Source organism: Lissotriton helveticus, chromosome 3_1 (assembly GCF_964261635.1).
Source record: "Lissotriton helveticus chromosome 3_1, aLisHel1.1, whole genome shotgun sequence".
NCBI classification, from domain to species: domain Eukaryota; kingdom Metazoa; phylum Chordata; class Amphibia; order Caudata; family Salamandridae; genus Lissotriton; species Lissotriton helveticus.
Window position 1 is genome coordinate 379,774,181 of NC_136061.1, and position 9,155 is coordinate 379,783,335.

The 9,155-nt window shown below is 44.8% G+C and overlaps 1 protein-coding gene across 6 annotated transcripts in view; it reads right to left on the reverse strand.

The window, feature by feature from the left end:
- Positions 1-7,283, reverse strand: part of LOC144824554 (uncharacterized) — a 776,466-nt gene extending 769,183 nt beyond the window's left edge. For 3 of the 6 annotated variants that reach the window (XR_013609011.1, XR_013609010.1, XM_078683611.1), the window contains exon 1: positions 7,144-7,283. The gene's annotated coding sequence lies outside the window, so the exon portion shown is untranslated. Of the gene's footprint in view, positions 1-6,471; positions 6,677-7,143 lie in introns of all 6 variants that reach the window. The other 3 variants (XM_078683614.1, XM_078683612.1, XM_078683615.1) reach the window with 2 other exon arrangements.
- Between the last annotated feature and the right edge of the window lie 1,872 nt (positions 7,284-9,155).

A 9,155-nucleotide genomic window follows, 5' to 3' on the forward strand; every position in this document is an offset into this window, starting at 1 on the left:
TGCCAGCTTGAGTTCCCCATCCAAGCGAAGTCGGGCAAGTTCTAATTCGTGGAGTCTGGTTTTTTCTCTTTCTCGGATCTCTTCCAGGGAGAGATCCGCTCTTTCTTTAGTTGGTGCGGGGCTCGTTTCGGCCGTACCCGTTTCTGCCCAAGCTTCTAGGGCTCGTTTGAAGTCTTCCTTTGTGCTAAGACCTGTGGTTGGAAGTCCAAGTTCTATGCAATATTGCTTCAGTTCCCGGTGGTTGTAGTCTTCCAATTTTTCCATCTGAAATTTTTCCGTTGTTCCGCTCTCTATTGACATGGTTGTTGTGTGTGGTGGGGCGAGTGACTTTCTGTACGATTATGCGTAGGTTCGGATCCCGCCGCTGGCCACCAATGTTAGACGGGGACCCTGAGGGTCGGCCGGATACCGAGGGAGAGATCCCCGAGGGGGACCGTCTCCGGCGATCGTACAGACAAGTACCCTCCCTCCCCACAAACAGGCACCACACCAAGTCGAGTTCAAGGCTTTATATAAGGTTCTTAAGGCAAGGATATCAGCGATACAGGATAACTTGGACCCGGGGGTCCTCTCACTTCTAGTCTCTGTAGGGAAAGGGGGTAGCGGGACAGTCTTGGTACCGGATCGGTACAGGTAGTGGTAAAAGGCGAGCTCACAATCCTCGAGCTGGAGGGTCTGTGGATCGGGCCGCGGCAGCGCCAGCAGGCTAAGGTGATAGTCTCATAAAGCAGAGGGCCGCGGCAGCGCCAGCAGGCCAAGTCGATGGTTTCACGAGGCAGAGGGCCGCGGCAGCGCCAGCAGGCCAAGACGATGGTTTCACGAGGCAGAGGGCCGCGGCAGCGCCAGCAGGCCAAGACGATGGTTTCACGAGGCAGAGGGCCGCGGCAGCGCCAGCAGGCCAAGACGATGGTTTCACGAGGCAGAGGGCCGCGGCAGCGCCAGCAGGCCAAGACGATGGTTTCACGAGGCAGAGGGCCGCGGCAGCGCCAGCAGGCCAAGACGATGGTTTCACGAGGCAGAGGGCCGCGGCAGCGCCAGCAGGCCAAGTCACGGATGAGTTCTTCTCGGGTCTCTCGACTCCAGGATACAACTGCCTTCCTGGTCTGGCCCTGCCCCAGTTATAGGTCTGGTCCCCTTTGATGTCCGGACCCTCGCGCCTGGGGGCCGGGAGGTCCGGGATGAGGGAGTCCAGACACCCAGCAGGGGGGTGGAGCCAGCGCCCAGGCGGCCTGGGGTGATCGACACCTGGCGGAGGAGAGCCGTTGACGATTCCTTCTCCCATTGACTCGCCAAGTGGTCACTCTGCCTCCTGGGAGGATGGTGGGGCCTCGATGTCGGGGCCGGCCGGGCCCGGGGTTAGGGTCGAGTTGAGGCCACGCGGCCTCGTGCTGCAGTGCCCCAAGATGGCGGCCGGGTCGATGTGGTGGGGTAGATGGTGACCCGGGCCAGCTGGGTCCGGAGCTGGTGTCTTGTAGTGGAGGGATTGCAGGGTACTTCGGGTGGTCGTTTGTGGACTCTGGCTGGGGATGCAGGGAGAGCCAGGGTCCTGGTCCCATTGCGGGGAGGGGGGACAGCTCGAACATGCGGCCTGTCCAACACACCATCTATTTTGTTGTTTGACGATGAAAAAGAGCTCCCCTTAGAAGAAGGAGTTCACTGCAACAATGTGCATCTGCTGTACAATCTGCATTCTTGGTCTAACTTTGACTGTTGCCATCATCGCTACTGTAATGTGGGTGTTGGAGGAAGTACTGTCTGGAGCCTCCTTACCTAACATTACTGTTACATCACTTGCTGGAAAAGAGCATCCTCATTTTGATTTGCCGCAACATGAACAGGAATACCGGCAAAATCTGAGAAACAATTCATTTCTTCAAATGTTGCATCAGACACACCAGCTAAGCAATGCTACTAACTGTTGGGTTTGTGGCAAGATTCCTCCTCAACCGTTGTCACCGCTGCCATTCTCTCACAATGGCTCATGCCTAGCTTGGTTCAAACTTTATATCCCTCCAATGAACAAAGTCTGTTACCCCAACAAAGATGGGGGCCCACAAGCAAAAGGGACTGCTTTAGAAATGGAAGAATATAGTAAAAGAAGTGTAGCAACAAACTATGTGTATTCAAATTCTAGGCTGGCTAAAGGAAATGGACCCCTTGTTATCTATGTTGCCATGACCACTGGCCCCCTTTGTGTACAAAGAACAGGCGATGTACCAGTGGGCCACAGTAACTGTACTGCAGTGTTGCAGATGTCTGTGAGAGGCCGAAGCAGCTTCCTTGCATTACGTCACACTTATTTTTGTGGAACTAAGGCATACTACTTACTACATCCAGGCTGGTCTGGTACCTGTTACATAGTCTTCCTTCTACCACCTGTGTTTTAGCTGCCCCATGCTACCATCAAGATTTGTAATTGTTCAACCATTATGCTGGTAGTAGGGGAAAACGTGCAATTGATGTCTCTGTAGTCGATCACACAGATGTTTTGTTCCCTCTATATTTCCACTTGTACTACTTGTCTACCATAAAACAAACACAATGTCCTGAGCTAAAACTCATATATTAACGCGACAAAGAATTTTAGTCTAGACAGTGTTCTTCTCCAGTGTTTTTCTTGTTGTTTATTCGTGTCCAATCTTTTTAACTAAATGCTTTCATTCTTATTATCCTTGTCTTTTCCAAAACACAAACGACACCGAGCTAACACGTGTTTCGCCTTATGTTGGCATTCACCCAAGACTTCCTCAGGGCACACACCAAAAAATGACGAAGAGTATCAAACTCACGTTGTCTATAGTTCAATAATCATGAAGTTGTCATAAAAACCAGAGAATACCTAAATGGGTTGCAGGTCGTGCAGCCAAACAGCACCAAATAATTTCAATAAAGCTTGTGTACTCGTTAAATACAAAAAGATCCAGCTGCACATAGAATCAGTTTGAGATAAGGAGAGTACTCCGTATCTCAAGAACGGCATCTAGCCTACTTGTCTACCATCTAAAACAAATGTCCAAAATGTAAATGCCCGTTTAGCAACAGATCAAGAAATCAGTAACATAATGTTAATTGATATATATTACATTTATCGTACCCCTTTAGAAACATAAGAAAAGTTCTTAGCTTATGCTAAAAGGGCCGTCTGTGTAAATCAAAAATAATTTCTGTTAGCATAAGCTAAAGCCATCTTGTCTGTAGCATCCAGTTTGGTAGCTACGTAATTCTCCCATCCTTTGCTGCTCGTCTTTTTCCCTGCCTGTGCTGTCTATTTTAGTTGACTTCCTGACTCAGCTAAAAGCAATATGCCTGCTAAAAAATGTGTAGCTGCCGTAATACCTGGTCTCAGACTCAACTGTCAATCTCTTAGTGCTGCCATAAGCACTCCTGCTCCCCATCCCACTTTGCTGACTAGTGTTTTCCCATCTGCCCATGTTTGTTGGTAACTATTCCTGTGTAGGCCTGTACCTTCTATTTGTATCCATATGCTTACCAGTGCAGAAAACTCGGTTTATAAGCACCATGGTCTGTGTATTCAAGCCACTACTTTTTGGAACACTTGAGGGTGTTGTATAGACGTTGTCTCACTCATGAGTGAATAAACTTTTTATTTTGAATTCCAGCTTCAGTGTCAATCTCTATTTTGTTGGTAAGGTGAACCCTGCACCGGTGCTCCCCTTAAAAAGGTAAATTTCCACGCTGGCTAGACGATAAGGGAGGGCACCGAACCCACGAGAACTCTCTTAAACCAAAGGCTGCATCGTTACAATTTGCATTTCAAACCATTTTCAAACACATCAAGCAACCCATGTTAGAACCTTTGCTGAAGATAGTAAAAGTCAAACGAACTCCCACACTGGCATATGGCTCGGAAGCCTTCCATGGGAAACTGGGTTCCTTTCTGAGAAAATCCCAGAGTTAGGTGTTTAGAGCATTATCTAAACTTCCAAACACTTCTGCCACTGCCCAGATCAGATTGGAATTCATGTTATGCGATCAAGTCCTGGCACAAAAGGCTTGTATTCTCAAATGTGTACATGCCACGCGCGCTGCCAAAGCAGGAACGCTGAAATATCTAATTTCAGAAACATACAGATGACCTGATAGGATCTTGAAAAATTACTAAGCTGCACCTAGACAATCAGTTCTAAGTACATGTGATTTATTTCACATTGATTCCAAACGTTTGTCACAACTTTTTGAAAAAACATTTCATCATGGCATAGAGAGACTCACCAAATTTTCAGTCGAACATAAATGCATACAAAAACATAAATTACATCCAAATCAAAAAAGCACAGAGAAAATATGAGAAAACTTCAATGTCAAAATATGTACGACATACGTACGCATTACGGCTGAAGCTATCTAGCTTTCTGGGGCACATATGGGAATTGTTCAAAGAAATTAACGCCCATCAGTGATATGACCCATGTGATTATGTTGTTGTCTTCAGCCTAGTATACAGGCAGGACCTTTTGAACTGTGCAACGTCAGCCTGTTCTTTGTGCTTTATACAAGGACTGGTGTCCTCTAAATTCTAGGAGGACAATGAGAATATGAATGGTGTTTATGTCGTACATATTTTGACATTGAAGTTTTCTCATTTTTTCTAAGCTTGTTTGATTTGTATGTAATTTATGTTTTGCTATGCGTTTATGTTAGACCGAAAATTTGGTGCGTCTCTCTATGCCATGATGAAATGTTGTTTTTTTTAATTGGGAAAAACGTTTGGAATCAATGTGAAATAAAGGTGCAGCTTAGAAATGTTTCAAAATTCTATCTGGTCATCTGTAGGTTTCTGATACTAGAGTAGTCGCAAGCCTTTTGTTGATAGTTCTAAAATATCTAATTTGGCATGAGGCATCCGAAATGAACCATCCAGTCTCTCAAAATCCTTGGACTGTTGCATTTTCAGGAGGCACTGAAACTTAAAACAGCCACTCCTCTCTGAATCAAAAACGTCTCACACCAAAATGTTAAAAAGGTGTTAAACTTAGCAATTCAAAAAGAATCATTAGCTGAGCATAAATAAATAAACGTAAAACCTGCAATTGTTTTTATGTTCCTTATCACCAGTTTGAATGTTGAATAATAATTTTTGAAAATTACACCAATAAAAACAAACTGTGACTGACAACTGGGCAACATCAATTTAGAGGCCCTGCTGATGATGTTTTTTGTTTTCTACTTTTTGAGAAGTAGCCATTACCTTCTAGGTCATTATTATTTGGAGAAGCACAGGCTAAGTAACAAAGTTCTAGACAGACACACAGGTGCCAAACTCTTCAAAATGATTTGAGTGTACATACGCCAGACCCTCGTTGCCCGAAAGCATGCTCATCTTATACCGAGAAGCTACAACAAAAAAGAGATTCAAAAATATCTCACAGACACTTTTGCCATGCGTTTCAAAATCAAGCATTGCCTCATCAGGATGGGAAACTTCACATCACTGGATCTCTTACCACCATGGTGAACGCGACCAGCGTCCAACGAGTGTCGGCTATGTGGTCAATCTTGAGAGAGCATATCTAACCTTCTCTGTATCTGCCCATCCCTAATAGACGACCTCAGGAAGTTCCTCCTTCAAGCATAAACAAGGGTCCCAACTATCCCAGCAACACATGATTTCCTGCTCAACGATTCTCATCCTGAAGCTATTTGCGGCCTGGCCAAATTCTTGAGTAAAGCTGACAAAATGTAAAGAGCCCTCACTTTACCAGTTACTCCTGGAAAATAAATTGTTACTCACTGTGCCCTTTCTCACTTGCAAATTCACTTATAAGTGCCGTTGCATGCAAACTATCATCTTTCACTTGCACTCTTGATTAAGCACAAATGCAGGAAACACTAGTAAACACAAGCGCTCACCAAAAGCGCACACTATCAGCTGAAGGTTAGGAGCCTTGACACTTAAAAATCACACAACGGGTGCAATGGCAGACTGAGATTTTAATCAAACACGCTTTTTGACTAACCCAAATTTTAGATTCAAGATCTGAAACCAGCTAGTAGCATCACATATTAATATTATAAAGATGACCTGGGCAATATGTTGACAGCATGCAGAATTAATTTCTTTTTTAATGATGAATTGATATTGTATTGCCTCACAACTAGTACTACGCCAGAGTCTGACATATTCTTTTTATTGCAATCACGTAATTTCATATGTGACCTCTATTAAAATGTTTTATCGAACGAATGCTATGTTATGGTCGGGCACTACACTTAGTTGTGTTTGTTTTGTATGTTTCATCAATTTGCAATGGCTTTAATTAGCTGAGCATACATAAATAAACGTGAAACCTGCTGTGATTGTATGTTCCTTATCACCAGTTTGAATGTTGAATTATCATTTTTGAAAATTACACTGGTAAAAACAAACAGTGACTGACAACTGGGCTACATCAATTTAGAGGCCCTGCGGATGATGTTTTTAGTTTTCCACGTTTTGAGAAGTGCCATTACCTTCTAGGTCATAATTATTTGGAGAAGCACAGGCTAAGTAACAATGTTCTAGACAGACACACAGGTGCCAAACTCCAGACGCTGTTCAATCCCGTCCTCAGTGCTGCACCAGTTCAAAATGCTGAGGGCTGCCAGTGCATTCAAATTATCAAGTTTGCAAGTAATGGTCAGTTTTTTATCCATAGTTTCAGCGCTGCAAATTTTCCTTGGGAAAAAATGAAATGGACATTAATGCATACGGTAGGTGAAATGTTATCCAAGACATTTCTGAAATGTCCCTTTCCCTGTTGGTCTGGCCATTAATTAAACCTGCAGGATCTAGAAAGTTTAAAGCATTTTTTTCTTTTGGTCTGGTGCACTATCAGCATCTTCAGTCGTCTAGAAATAATGTAATAACTTCCACCCTGACCCTTTCATGTAAGACTCACCTAGCGCTGAAAAGAACACCTAAGGTAGAGTGAGGATGAACCTTCGTAAAACACAAATGGTGGAGAGAGGGTGCTGAAAGATAGTATTAATAGCAACACATTTGTTGGAACAATGTTGAAAGTTTGCCATGTTACCGTTTTGTACCAGAAATGAATAGCAATAATTTTAAATCAAACTTGCAAAAAAAACAAATTGGCATTAAAAGTGCAGTTCCATTGAAAACACTGATGGTGTGTCTGTCACCTCTGGTTTGGATTTCAGCACGTAATGAAATTCTTCCTATAAAAACCTGGCATCCATCAGCGAACCTCGATCGGATCCTCCACACAGAATCGTGGTGCGCAGATCGTTGCGAGCAAGATGGCCACGGGCGTGCGCGGTCATTTAGCGTAACCTCCGTCCCGTGATGATGCAATACGTCTTCGCTACTGTGTAGTGACGTGGACTTGCTGCATCATAGTGACACGCTGCAGACTGCATTGCTGAACTTTGCACCGTGAAGCAGGTTGGGTTCTCCATGTTGTACATGTCCTTATTGCCCTGTTGCCTCCCACGACCCAATGTGACGATCCTCAACAGCAGTGAAGAATAATGTCGACGTCTTTCGAGCAGCCCTTATCATTGATTTTGCCACCAATCCTCTTCACCTCCTTCTCGTAAAGTCAAGGTTTTAAGTGTGTCGAGTCCTGCCGGTGCTCAGACGGGTCCCTATTGGGTTCTCTATTTTCGCCCTCACTCTCAGAATGGAAGACAAAATCGTAACTCTGCAGCAGTTGACTGTTTTTGATGTAACTTTTATTTTTTGCAGTTCTATAAAGCGCTCGAAGTACTTTACATGAGCACCAATAAGGAGCTATGCATTTATCTTTTTTGTAGGCACGGGCGATTACGTGATTTGCTCAGTAAACACAGGAAGTTGAGCCGACGATGCATGAGACTCAAACCTGCTTCCTCAACTCCAAAGTTGGCAGCTCTGACAATTACGTCACAACCTCTCGTGCAGGAGCTTAATCATTTTCAACAATATATACAACGAAGTCATAGTTGTATGCATGTAGTATATTTATCAAATACAACTAACAACTGTTGACAAAGCCAATAGGCCTGGCTTGTTGTCGGTGTTATGTTACTTGAAGCATTATACATGTGGAGGCAATAACAGAAGCAGCAAATTACAAGTCAGGCGGCACATTATGTTGAGCATAGATTTTTAGCATAAATGTTTTAGCCCACGCCCCTTTGAGAGAATCCTGAGTTTTTATCCTACTTAAAGCCCTGCGCAAGTTCATACAAAAATCAGCAAAACAAACTGGCGAGTCAGCAACAAAACTTTGGTACCCCTACACTCCTGTAGTGAAGCTATTGCCCCTGTGATAATGATGACAGGACACAGGGGATATGGGGCCAAAGTATTTATTATATTTAATACTTCAGAGCAGGAGAGCGCCGGGCGTGCTGTGTCTTCGGTTGCTCCGGCCGAAATCGCGCTTGCACAGCGTGATCCAAAATGGCCGCCGTTCGCCCTGCGTGGTGACGTAGCAGTCAACGACGAGAGCGCAACTCTACATATCTCCCCCTTTTTATACCAACCAAGAAACTAACAGTCTCTACATAAATCGAACTACATTTCTTCTTCCAGTTCATAGTCTCGATATCTTGTGGGTCTCACTATCGCTCTGCTCCACCGTGTCCGTCTTACCGGGGTGGCAGTCACTTCTCGGGGACTGTTCGTTGCTGGACCCACCACTATATCCTCTTGTGTACTCAGTCTTTCTCTCCTGGGAGTCTCTCTCTCTTCTCTTGGGCATACCTCCGCTCTTGGGACTTCACTGCCCCCTTGCTCTTCTTCCTGTCCTTCCGCCACGGTGCTCCCTTCTCCTTCCGGGCTCACAATGTCATTCTCCTGTGACTTCAGGTCCATCATTGTTTGCTCTCTGTCTTCAGGGTACCATTGTAGGATCATGTTACACCGGGACATGCGATCTTGAGACCACACGTTCCCATCACTAAGCAATGCAGCCCGGTCATACACCTCCTTTACCTGTAAGGGTCGACTGTATTTGCTGTCACCTTTTTTCTGTAGTACCGCCAATTTGACCCTGACCCATTCTCCTTTCTCCAGGGATGTTTCCTTCACGTTCTTTCTTCTGTTGTAATGTTCAGTATATATCGTTTGGGCTTTTCCTTGATTGTGCTGCACCAATGCAGGGGACCATTTGCTGGTTACGGTCTTCTCCTTCCACGCCAGGTTATCT